The 10,879-nt window shown below is 48.9% G+C and overlaps 1 pseudogene; it reads left to right on the forward strand.

The window, feature by feature from the left end:
• Positions 1 to 7,298: 7,298 nt before the first annotated feature.
• On the forward strand, positions 7,299 to 9,351 carry LOC145390418 (long-chain-fatty-acid--CoA ligase 4 pseudogene; annotated as a pseudogene).
• Positions 9,352 to 10,879: the final 1,528 nt, after the last annotated feature.

Here is a 10,879-nt window from a genome sequence, read left to right on the forward strand (position 1 = left end):
CATCCCTGTTTCAACCCAACCTTCAAAGAGAAAAATTCACTTAGTTCACCATCCATACGCACTGCAGCCTTCGCACCATCGTACATACTCTTCACAGCATTCAACAACTTTCCATCTACTCCATATATTCTTAACACTTTCCACAATCCTTGTCTATCCACCCTGTCATATGCTTTCTCCAAATCCATGAATGCCGCATATAACTTCTTTCCCTTCTCTAGAAACTTTTCCACTAAAGATCTGAGAATGAATATCTGATCTACACAACCTCTTCCCTTCCTAAAGCCTCCCTGTTCTTCTCCAACTAATTTCTCTGTTCTTTCTCTAACTCTGTCAATAAGTATCCTACCATACACTTTTCCTATAATACTAAGAAGACAAATGCCCCTATGGTTACCACACACTTCTTTTTCCCCTTTTCCTTTGTACAAGGGAATAATTATACCTGACTTCCAATCCTCCGGGACTCTACCTTCCTCCCAGGCCAATCTGCACATCTTCCACATCCATTCTACTACTATCTCTCCCCCATGCTTCAGCATTTCACCACACACTCCATCAATTCCTGGGGCTTTCCCTGATTTAACTTTCGTCTGGTAGTTCGGTGAAATCCAGGTTCTCGGGCTGAAGTGGTTAAGTGGAAATGGGGTACGTGTTTAATATGTCTCCCCTCCCCCTCCCTTCTCCCCCTCCAAGTATCCCCTTCCTCACCTCCTCCCCCCTCAGTCTTCCCTCTCCTCTCCCACTACAAAGTTTCCCCTCCCCTTCCTCTCCCCCTGCAAGTCTCCCCTCCCCCTCCTTCTCCCCCCTCTCCTCCCCCTCCTCCTCCCTCTCCCCTCCCCTCCCCTCCCCCTCCCTCTCCCCCTCCCTCTCCCCCCTCCCCTCCCCTCCCCCTCCATCTTAACTTCGCCTGCAACTACGCCATCCAACTTCACTTACAACTTGGCGTCCCCCTTGACTGTCCCCTCCCCCTACCCCTCTCTCCCCCTCCTCCTCCAGCCCCCTCCTCCCCCCCTCTCCCCCTCCTCCTCCAGCCTTCCTTCCTCCCCCCTTCATCTTTCCCTTCACCCGTCCTCCATTCCCATCTTCCTACTCCTTCATCTCCCTCTTCCTTCTCTTCTTTCCTCCTCCTCCTCTTCTTCCCTCTACTTCTTCTTCTCTCCTCTTCCTCCTCCTCTTCTTCGTTCTCCTCCTCCCCCCTCCGCCTCAGCTGTGCCTTTCCGCTGTCATCACCACCATCATCACACTCATCACCACCACGACTCAAGTTACACCACACAAGCAGGTATCTGTCACCACTATCGTCTCCTTCATCACACACACTTCACATCTGGACCCTAACAACTCTTCCTTGGCGATTTATTTTTGGATATGGTTGGTTGATATCGTTATGTACTTATGCTCAGTAGGGCGATATTGGAAGGATTTATATAATACAGAAGAGGAAAGTAAGGTGTTATAAGTCGAATAAATCGCTTAGGAAAAGGAGATAGGGAGCTTCCTTAACACACACACACAGACACACACACACACACACACACACACACATCTACATCACTCACCCTTTCCTAAATTCTCAACACCCCCCCTCTTCAATCCCTCATTCCCTCTACCAACACTCGCTCATTACTCACACTCTACCAACCCATAATTTTCCCATAACAGCCCCACTCACACAGACACTCCCTCATCGCCAACGCCATCCTTCACTACACACCCAATTATCATAGATTCTACAATGGGTAATTTTATGGCACTTTCCTTGGCACTCCTCCTTCTTGTATTCTCTGTTTCATTCCTTTTTCATTTCTCTTCCTCCTCCCCTCTTTTATTTTCCTTTCTTCTGCTCCTCTCTTCCATTTCTCATTCTTCTCCACTCTTTCATTTTTTTCCCCCATCTCTCTCTAATTTCTCTTACCTCTCCTCTTGTTTTAATTTGTCTTTTTTCCCTCTCTCTTTTATTTCTCTCCCTTTTCATGCACCTTTCAGCCCTCTTTCATTTCTTATTCATCTCCTCTCTCTCTCTCTCTCTCTCTCTCTCTCTCTCTCTCTCTCTCTCTCTCTCTCTCTCTTTCGTTTCTATTTCTCCTCTTTCTTATCTCTTGCTCTCCCGCCTCTCCCATTTATCTTTAATAATTCTTTCCTCTCCACTCTTTACTTTTTTTCCCTCCTTCCTCTTCTATAACTCTCTCCTCTTCTCCCTCTTGCCTTTCTCTTTCCACTCCCTCCTTCTTCCATTTATCTCTCACCCCTCTTCCATTTCTCTCTCCTCTCCTTCTTGTACTGTCTCCTCTCTTTTCTCTTCCACTCTATTCCCATCCCTCCCTACCATCTCTCCTCTCCTCTTCCCTTCCTTATTCCTGTTCGCTCTCACTCCTCTCTCATTTGTTTTATTCTTTCTTTAATTCTTCCCTGTGGTGGCGACCATCATCCACTCACTTTATGTAGTGCTGCCTACTTTTCCTTCACCTTTGTCGTTCTTTTTCTCTGTGTCTGCCTCCTCTCTTCCTATCTCTCCCATTCTTTCTGTCACTTTTGATTAGTCTTGTTTCCCCTTTTGGTGACTCTGCACTGAGTGACACGCCTAATGATTTCCTGTAACCCAGGAAACCATTTATAACGTTGGGTGGTAACCATATAATCAAATAATGGGGTGATGTGGAGCCCACAATGGCGCCCCTCTTAAGTGAGTGGCGACGCGAATGCGGCGTCCATCCAGGAACCAAAGCTCCGCATGCTTATCAGCGCCTCGTTATTGCAAGGCCCTGTTTAATGTACGGGAGGACCTTGCAGGGGCGGTTGCTTTTTTTTTTTTTTTTTTTATGCGAGGAAAAAGGAACCAAAGGCCATGAGCCCGCAGTAACAGTTCCCTCCAAGAGAAAAACAAAATACAATAGAGAGCCAAATTCAAGATCCGATCATTTTGAGATGCCTGGACACACTACGTTTGAAAGACTGGAGATCATAGGCAGAAGGAAATACAGACAGAGGGAGACAGTTCCAGAGCTGACCTGTTGCATAAATGAAAGACTGGGAGTAACGGTTAACTCTTGCATTAGAGAGTTGGACAGAAAAGGGATGAGAGTTTGCTGCCAGACGGGTGCTACGCGCCCGTCGTAGAGGTGGAGGAATGCAAGCAGACAGTTCAGAGGAGCAGTGACCATTAAAGTAGCGATAGAAAAGAGATAAAGATGCAACAGTGCGGCGAAGAGACAGAGGTTGAAGGGAGTCAGTAAGAGGAGGAGAGTTAATGAGACGAAAAGCCTTTGACTCCACCCTATTGAGAAGAGTGTATGTGGGGAGCCTCCCACACATGAGAGTTGTATTCCAAACAGGGGAGGATAAAACTCCTGTATAGAGTGGACAATTGTGCTGGGGTAAAGAAAGAGCGGAGTCGGCTTAGCACACCCAATCTCTTGGAAGCAGATTTTACAAGAGATGTAATATGATCTTTCCAAGATAAGTCCCGAGTAAATGAAACCCCAAGCATGTTCAAGGATGATGCAGGATTAATCTGAATATTATTAAACATTAGTGGGTATACCTGTGGAAGATTTTGTCGGGTTGATAGGTGTAAGAACTGAGTCTTAGATGCATTAAAGACAACCATATTATTTTTACCCCAGTCAGAGATATGAGCCAAGTCAGACATTAGGTGTGCCATAGCCTCATCCCTTGTTTCTTGAAGTAACTGTTGAGATGGGCGTTGCGGGAACCGAATGGAAAGGTGAAGGGTGGAGTCATCAGCGTATGAGTGGATAGGGTTAGATGTACAGCTCAGATCACTGATGAATAAAAGGAAGAGAGTTGGTGATAGGACAGAGCCCTGAGGAACACCACTGTTGATAGATCTAGGAGAAGAACGATGGCCGTCTACGACAGCAGCTATAGAACGACCAGAAAGGAAGCTAGCGATGAAGGTACAGATAGAAGGATAGAAACCGTAGGAGGGCAGTTTGGAAATTAAAGATTTATGCCAGACTCGATCGAAAGCCTTTGATATGTCAAGTGCAATGGCAAAGCTTTCGCCAAAGTCCCGAAAGGAGGATGACCAGGAGTCTGAAAGGTAGGTGAGAAGATCGCCAGTGGAGCGTCCCTGACGGAACCCATACTGACAATCGGAAAGAAGGTTGTGATAGGAAAGATGCCTTAAAATTTTCCTATTAAGAATTGACTCGAAAACTTTTGAAATACAGGACGTTAAAGCAATTGGACGATAGTTGGAGGGTTGGGAGTGGTCACCCTTCTTTGGGACTGGCTGAATGAGAGCAAACTTCCAGCAAGAAGGAAAGGTACAAGTTGACAGACAAAGGCGAAATAGCTTCCCTAGGCAGGGTGTAAGCACAGAAGCACAGTTTTTGAGAACAACAGGAGGGACCCCATCAGGCCCATATGCCTTGTTAGTACTGAGGCCAGTAATGGCAGAAAATACATCAACTGAAGAAATTTTAATGTCAGCCATGAGGAAGTCAGAGGGGAGAAGTGATGGAGGAACAGCACCGGAATCGTCTAAGGTGGAATTGGAGGAGAAAGTCTGTGCGAAGAGATCTGCTTTATCAGTAGAAGAAATAGCTACAGAACCATCAGAGTAGAAAAGAGGAGGGAAGGATGATGAGGTAAAGTTGTTAGAAAGATTTTTGGCAAGGTGCCAGAAGGAGCGGGAAGAATTCGAGTTGGAGAGTTGAGAGCATTTAGTATGGATGAAATTATTTTTAGTAGAGCGAAGAACAGACTTAGCACGATTCCGGGCAGAAACGTAAAGATGATGTGATTCAGGGGTGGGTTGGCTCCGGTACCTTTTGTAGGCCCTCTCCTTGTTGCGGACAGCATTAGAACAAGCGTGATTAAACCAAGGCTTTCTTGCATTAGTCAAAGGATATGAGAAAGGAATGTATGCTTCCATGCCCGAGAGAATAACCTCCGTAATGCGCAAGGCACACTCAGATGGCTCACGGCCATGGAAGCAATAATCATTCCAGGGAAAATCAAAGAAGTACTGCCTGAGGGCCTCCCAGTCCGCGGCTCCAAAATGCCAGAGACGACGTTTCCCTGGAGGGTCCGCAGGCCGTACTGGAGCGATAGGACAGGTTAAGGTAATAAGGTTGTGATCGGAGGAGCCCAACGGAGAGAAAAGATTAACAGAGTAAGCAGAAGGATTAGTTGTGAGGAAGAGGTCAAGTATGTTGGAGCTTGCCTGCAGTTGATGGGTCTGCTCGGATAGATAGACCGAAGTTATACAACAACAACAACAACAACAACTCCTCCCTATTCCAGCTCCCTTCCATCTCCTCTCATCCACTCTCTATTCCCCACCATCCCTCCCATCTCCTCTCTCCTCCTCCCCTCCTTATCCCAGTCGTAACTCACCCCTCCTTCCTCATCCATTTTTTCCTGCCACTGCACCCTTCCTGCCTCTCTCTCTCTCTCTCTCTCTAATAATTCTCTTCTTACTAATCCAACTAATCAACCCTTCTTCTTTAACTGGTATCTTCTTCCTACTCTTCGCCTTTTTCCTTATTTTACTTCTTTAATAACTTCAACTTTCATTTTATCCTCTCTCTCTCTCTCTCTCTCTCTCTCTCTCTCTCTCTCTCTCTCTCTCTCTCAGACCTCCCTTCCTGCACCTCCATCTCCACCGTGCAGTACCTTGACCGTGTGTGTTATCAGGCGAGGGGAAGGGCTCTTAAACCACTCTTACCCAGGACTCATATTTATAAAGCTCACTAGACTTCAGTTATATTTAAGATGGATTATGTATACGTTCGTCATTACTCTCACAAACACTAACTTTATAGCCAAAACTATCTGTGATGATTGTTAGTTGTTATGAATACTATTTTATCCTGTATATGGTAGTAGTAGTAGTAGTAGTAGTAGTAGTAATAGTAATAGTAATAGTAGTAGTAGTAGTAGTAGTGTTAGTAGAAGCAGTTGCAGTAGTAGTAGTAGTAGTAGTACCGGTAGTAGTAATTGCAGTTATGGCCCTAGTTTCCTCTAAAACGTGAACTCAGTGGACTGCAGGCTGAAAATGCCCTTCCCCGGCGGTTCACCATCCATTCATGGGATAGGGAGGGAGTTGATTGAGTTAGGCGATTATATACCAGGGCAGCGGAGCCTCCATGTTACATCAGTGCCACCACGTGAAGGCGTCCCTCTCTATCACTAAACAGGAATACTTATAAATTCGACCCCAGGCCTCAAGCACCCCAACCATCCCTTCACCTGATAGACGACGACTCACACCTAGGCCAGTATTTTTCGTTGGGTATCCAAGCTCCGCAACACCTCTTCCTTAGCGATTTATTTTTCGGATGTGGCTGGTTGATCTCTTGTAGGTTATTTAGGCAAAGTATAGCAAAGTTTGAAGGATTTATGTTACACAGACCAGGACAGTAAGGTGTAATGACCAAAATAAATCGCTTAGGAAAAGATGTTAGGGAGCTTCCTTAACTGACGAGAATACAAGGCTAAAACTTTCTCCATCCTTGTCTTCAACCAAGGAACACATACTTCCGGGTACCTGACATATATTCCCTCTCATTCAAGATAATACTATACGCCTTTCACCGTAACTTGGTCCAGATTTTCGTCTTTCTGCAACTTATGTAGGTCACTGGCTATGATAATACTATGGCTCTATATCCTTTCAATAGCGCTTCTTCGTGACTAGCATCATATTCTAGCATTAATTTGTTAGAGATCAGTTTTCAAGAGATGTCAATTTTAGGCCAAGTTAGAGTGAAAAGGGTACATCATTCTGTTTAATTAGCCAGGTGTTACTGTGCACCTGAGAGTGAGATAAAGGTGCATTAGAGAGTGTAAACAGACTAAAGGCGATTATAACACACACACACACACACACACACACACAAAGACTTGACTCATACACTTATATTTCTCTCTCTCTCTCTTTCTCTCTCTCTCTCTCTCTCTCTCTTTCCAATATTCTCGCCTAACGTGTTTCTGACGAGGGAGAAAAAGTGCCATGGATGCACACCAGACACAGGATATATATTGTACACAACCTTACACAACACTCTCTCTCTCTCTTCTCTCTCTCTCTCTCTCTCACAGGATATATATTGTTGACAACCTTACACTTTGTGTGTGTGTGTGTGTGTGTGTGTGTGTGTGTGTGTGTGTGTGTGTGTGTGTGTGTGTGTGTGTGTGTGCGTGCGTGCGCGCGCTCCTTCTCCTTTTCCTCGCCTCCATTCGTATTTTCCCTCCGGCCAAACTGAAGAGAACCCTTCTGAACGCACAGATCAAAAGTATAAATAGCAAAAGACAAAACAGTAAAAATGAAAGTCCGCGGAGAGCAAACAAAAGAAGGTTGGTAGGTGAAGGCCACGCCCTCCGGCGCGCCCTACCCCCTCGACTCCCGCCTGGCGCCGCTGTTCCGTCAGGCCAAAGTCACCACCCTCGGCGACGCCATCAGGTTCGGCGCCCAGCGGCACGGCGACAAGCCGTGCGTGGCCACACGGACGCTGCTGGCGAGGGAGTGGGAGGACAGGGGCGACGGCGTCAAGATGGAGAAGCTTCTGCAGGGGGAATATACCTGGATGAATTACCTGCAGGTGCAGGAGATCGTCACCAAGGTGGGCCAGGGAATTAAGCTGCTGGGGGTCAGGTCCTTTGAAAGGGTGGCCTTCTTCGCCGAGACGCGGGCGGAGTGGCTGGTGGCGGCGCTGGCGTGTGTGCAGCATGGCATCACTGTAGCCACGCTGTACACCATCCTGCCTGACGAAGGCATCCGTCATGGCATCAGGGAGACGCGGGTGTCCTGCGTGTTCACCACCCACCAGCTTCTGCCGCGGCTCAAGAGCATACTGGGCCAGTGCCGTCGGGTTAAAACGGTGGTGGTTATGGAGGATCAGCTGGAGGGGGTTGGCAGCCAGACTGGGCTGCCTGGGCGAGCCACAGTCGTGCCTTTCCAGAACCTCCTGAAGGCGAAGCGGCGGGCGGCCTCCATAATGGCAGTAGAGCCTCAGGCAGACGACATTGCCATAGTCATGTACACTTCCGGGTCCACCGGTACACCCAAGGGCGTGGAGCTGACCCACACAAATATTTTGGCCAGTGTCATCGTGTATTCGGTCCAGATGAATGTTGGTCCACAGGACCGGTACCTGGCCTTCCTGCCGCTGGCCCATATCATGGAGCTGGCCACGGAGATAGCCCTTATCTCCCTGGGCGTCGGTGTCCCGTACTCCTCCCCACACACCCTCACCTCCTCCAGTCTCAAGGTGAAGGCCGGCTGCGACGGGGACGCTAAGGTGGCGCGCCCTACAGTGCTCAACGCCGTGCCGCTCATCCTGGACCGGATCCTGAAGCAGGTGTATGCCAAGGCTGAGGAGCAGGGCAGAGTCCAGAGTTGGGTCTTCAGAACGGCCGTCAGGACCAAGTTCTGGCTGGACCACGTGCCCTTCGCCTCCCGCCTGGTGAACGCCCTCATCTTCCGGAAGGTGCAGGCGAAGTTAGGGGGCGAGCTGCGGCGGATAGTAGTCGGGGGCGACCCACTGGCACCCCAGACCAAAAGACGCCATCCGGGCCATCTTCGGCGTGTCCCTGCAGGTGGGCTACGGCTCCACCGAGACCGCCTCGTGCATCAGCGGCATGGACGAGGATGACGTGGTGACGGGGCAGACGGGCGGGCCCAACCTGGGGGTGCTGCTGCGCCTGCAGGACTGGGAGGAGGGCGACTACCGGGTCACTGACCAGCCCAACCCTCGTGGCGAACTGGTGGTGGGCGGTGCTGTCGTGGCCAAGGGCTACTTCAGGCTGCCCCGCCAGACAAAGGAAGCCTTCTTCGAGGAGGACGGCGTCAGGTGGTTCCGCAAGGGCGACATAGGCGAGATCAACTCCCTGGGCTGCGTCAGGATCATCGATCGTATGAAGGACTTAGTAACGCTTAAACACGGCGAGTACGTGTCCCTGGGCAACACTGAGTCCATCCTGAAGGCGATGCCTGGCGTGGACAACATCTGCGTCTTCGCCGACTCCACCAAGGCCAGCACAGTGGCCGTGGTGGTGACGCCGCCACATTACCTGCAGCAGGTGGCGGCAGACGTGGCCATCCAGGAGGGCACGCTGACGATCGATGAACTGTGTCGGGACGATAGGGTGACGGAGGCCTTCCTTGGGCAGCTGAAGAACTACGGCAGGAAGTGCGGCCTGACCAGCTGGGAGATCCCCGCCGCCGTCTGCCTCACCACGGACGAGTGGACGCCCGACAGTGGCCTGGTGACGGCGGCGCTGAAGTTACGCCGGAAGCAGCTGAGTGAATATTACGCTGACGCTGTTCATGATATGTACGCCAAGCTGGACCAGCTGTCCTCTCGCCCAGGTCGCTAACCGCCACCCTGAGTCGCCTCCAGGAGCGCCATCACCCGGCCTCTGAGGCCGTAGTTACAACTATATATATGAGAGGATAGCACATCTCTCTCCCTGTATACCTCTCCGCCCTATATAGGAGAGGGCCCCTCCCTCCCCCTTTAAAGGGGCTGGGACCTACCTCCCCTCTTTTATCTATGGGGGAAAGGCGTGTCCCTCCTCCTATATAGGGGGAGAACCCACTCCTTCCACCGTATTAAAGGGAGAGCACATCCCTCCCTCTATTTAACCTCTCCGCCCTTTAAAAGAGAGGTTTCGTCGCTCCCCGTATATAGGGGGAGAACCTACCTCTGCTCCTTATCTCGGGTCTGTCACTACTAACTTATAACATACGCAGGCCATGTTGAAGGTGATCAAAAACATGTCTTTAAACAGTTAACAAGCCTCCTCTAACCAAACCCAAAGGGGATAATAGCGTATTCTGATGACAGTACTTCACAAGACGGAACAAAGGCGGCCATCCGTCACCGAAAACACCTGATTCCCTTAACTGTGTACCTTATTCTTGGACAGATGAGGTTAATATAATATCCCTCAGCAAAACGACCTGATTCCCTTAACTATGTACATTATGCTGGGACAGATGAAGTTAGTATATTATCTACAAACACGTACCCGACAACCTACAGCATCACATCATCACACACAACAAAAACAAGTTGGTGGGAGGAATAAACGTCGAATAAAACGAGAAGTAAATATTTATCGGTAATCGTTCCCTGTTTATTGTTTATCAGTATGTGACGTAAGCCGGTATTTCCGTCGGTTGAGGAAGCTCCCTAACACCTTTTCCTAAGCGATTTATTCTGCTCATTACACCTTGCCGTCCCCTTCCTTGATACTTAAATCGGTCTTACTATCACCATACTCAGCATAATTACCGTACAAAACGATATTACCCAGCCGTATCCAAAAATAAATCGCTGAGGAGGAGGTGTTGGGGATCTTCGTTAACCGCTGACGAAACTCCTCAGGTGGGTTATACAGACGTCCCTCAACGCCCTCCCTGTGCCCTGAAGGGAAGATGGTGGCCTAGAGGATAAGGGGGGAGCTTCAGCCTGCGGTCCACCGGGTGTACGTTGCATATGAACCTGGGGCTACTACTACTACAACAACTACTACTACTACCACTACTACTGTTATGGCAGACGTATTGTGCCTAACACTGGGGATTACTTAACACATGACTCTTTGCGGCTTATTTTGTACACTGCTCTTCAACATCCTCTTATATGTTACTGTGGGGAGAGAGAGAGAGAGAGAGAGAGAGAGAGAGAGAGAGAGAGAGAGAGAGAGAGAGAATTGCTGATTGCTGACTCATTCTGGCTGTCTGACCCCACCACCAACACTACTCTCTCTCTCTCTAACACTGACCCACCCATCATTAATCTCTATCTTACCCACATGTACTTTCACCTCCTATAATTTTCACGAACATTATTCCATCTAATTTATTGCTTTTCCTTCCATTACCACTCACCTCTTCAGT

Source organism: Coenobita brevimanus, chromosome 14, assembly GCF_032717465.1.
Source record: "Coenobita brevimanus isolate Jiangsu-jjx chromosome 14, ASM3271746v2, whole genome shotgun sequence".
Lineage (NCBI taxonomy): Eukaryota > Metazoa > Arthropoda > Malacostraca > Decapoda > Coenobitidae > Coenobita > Coenobita brevimanus.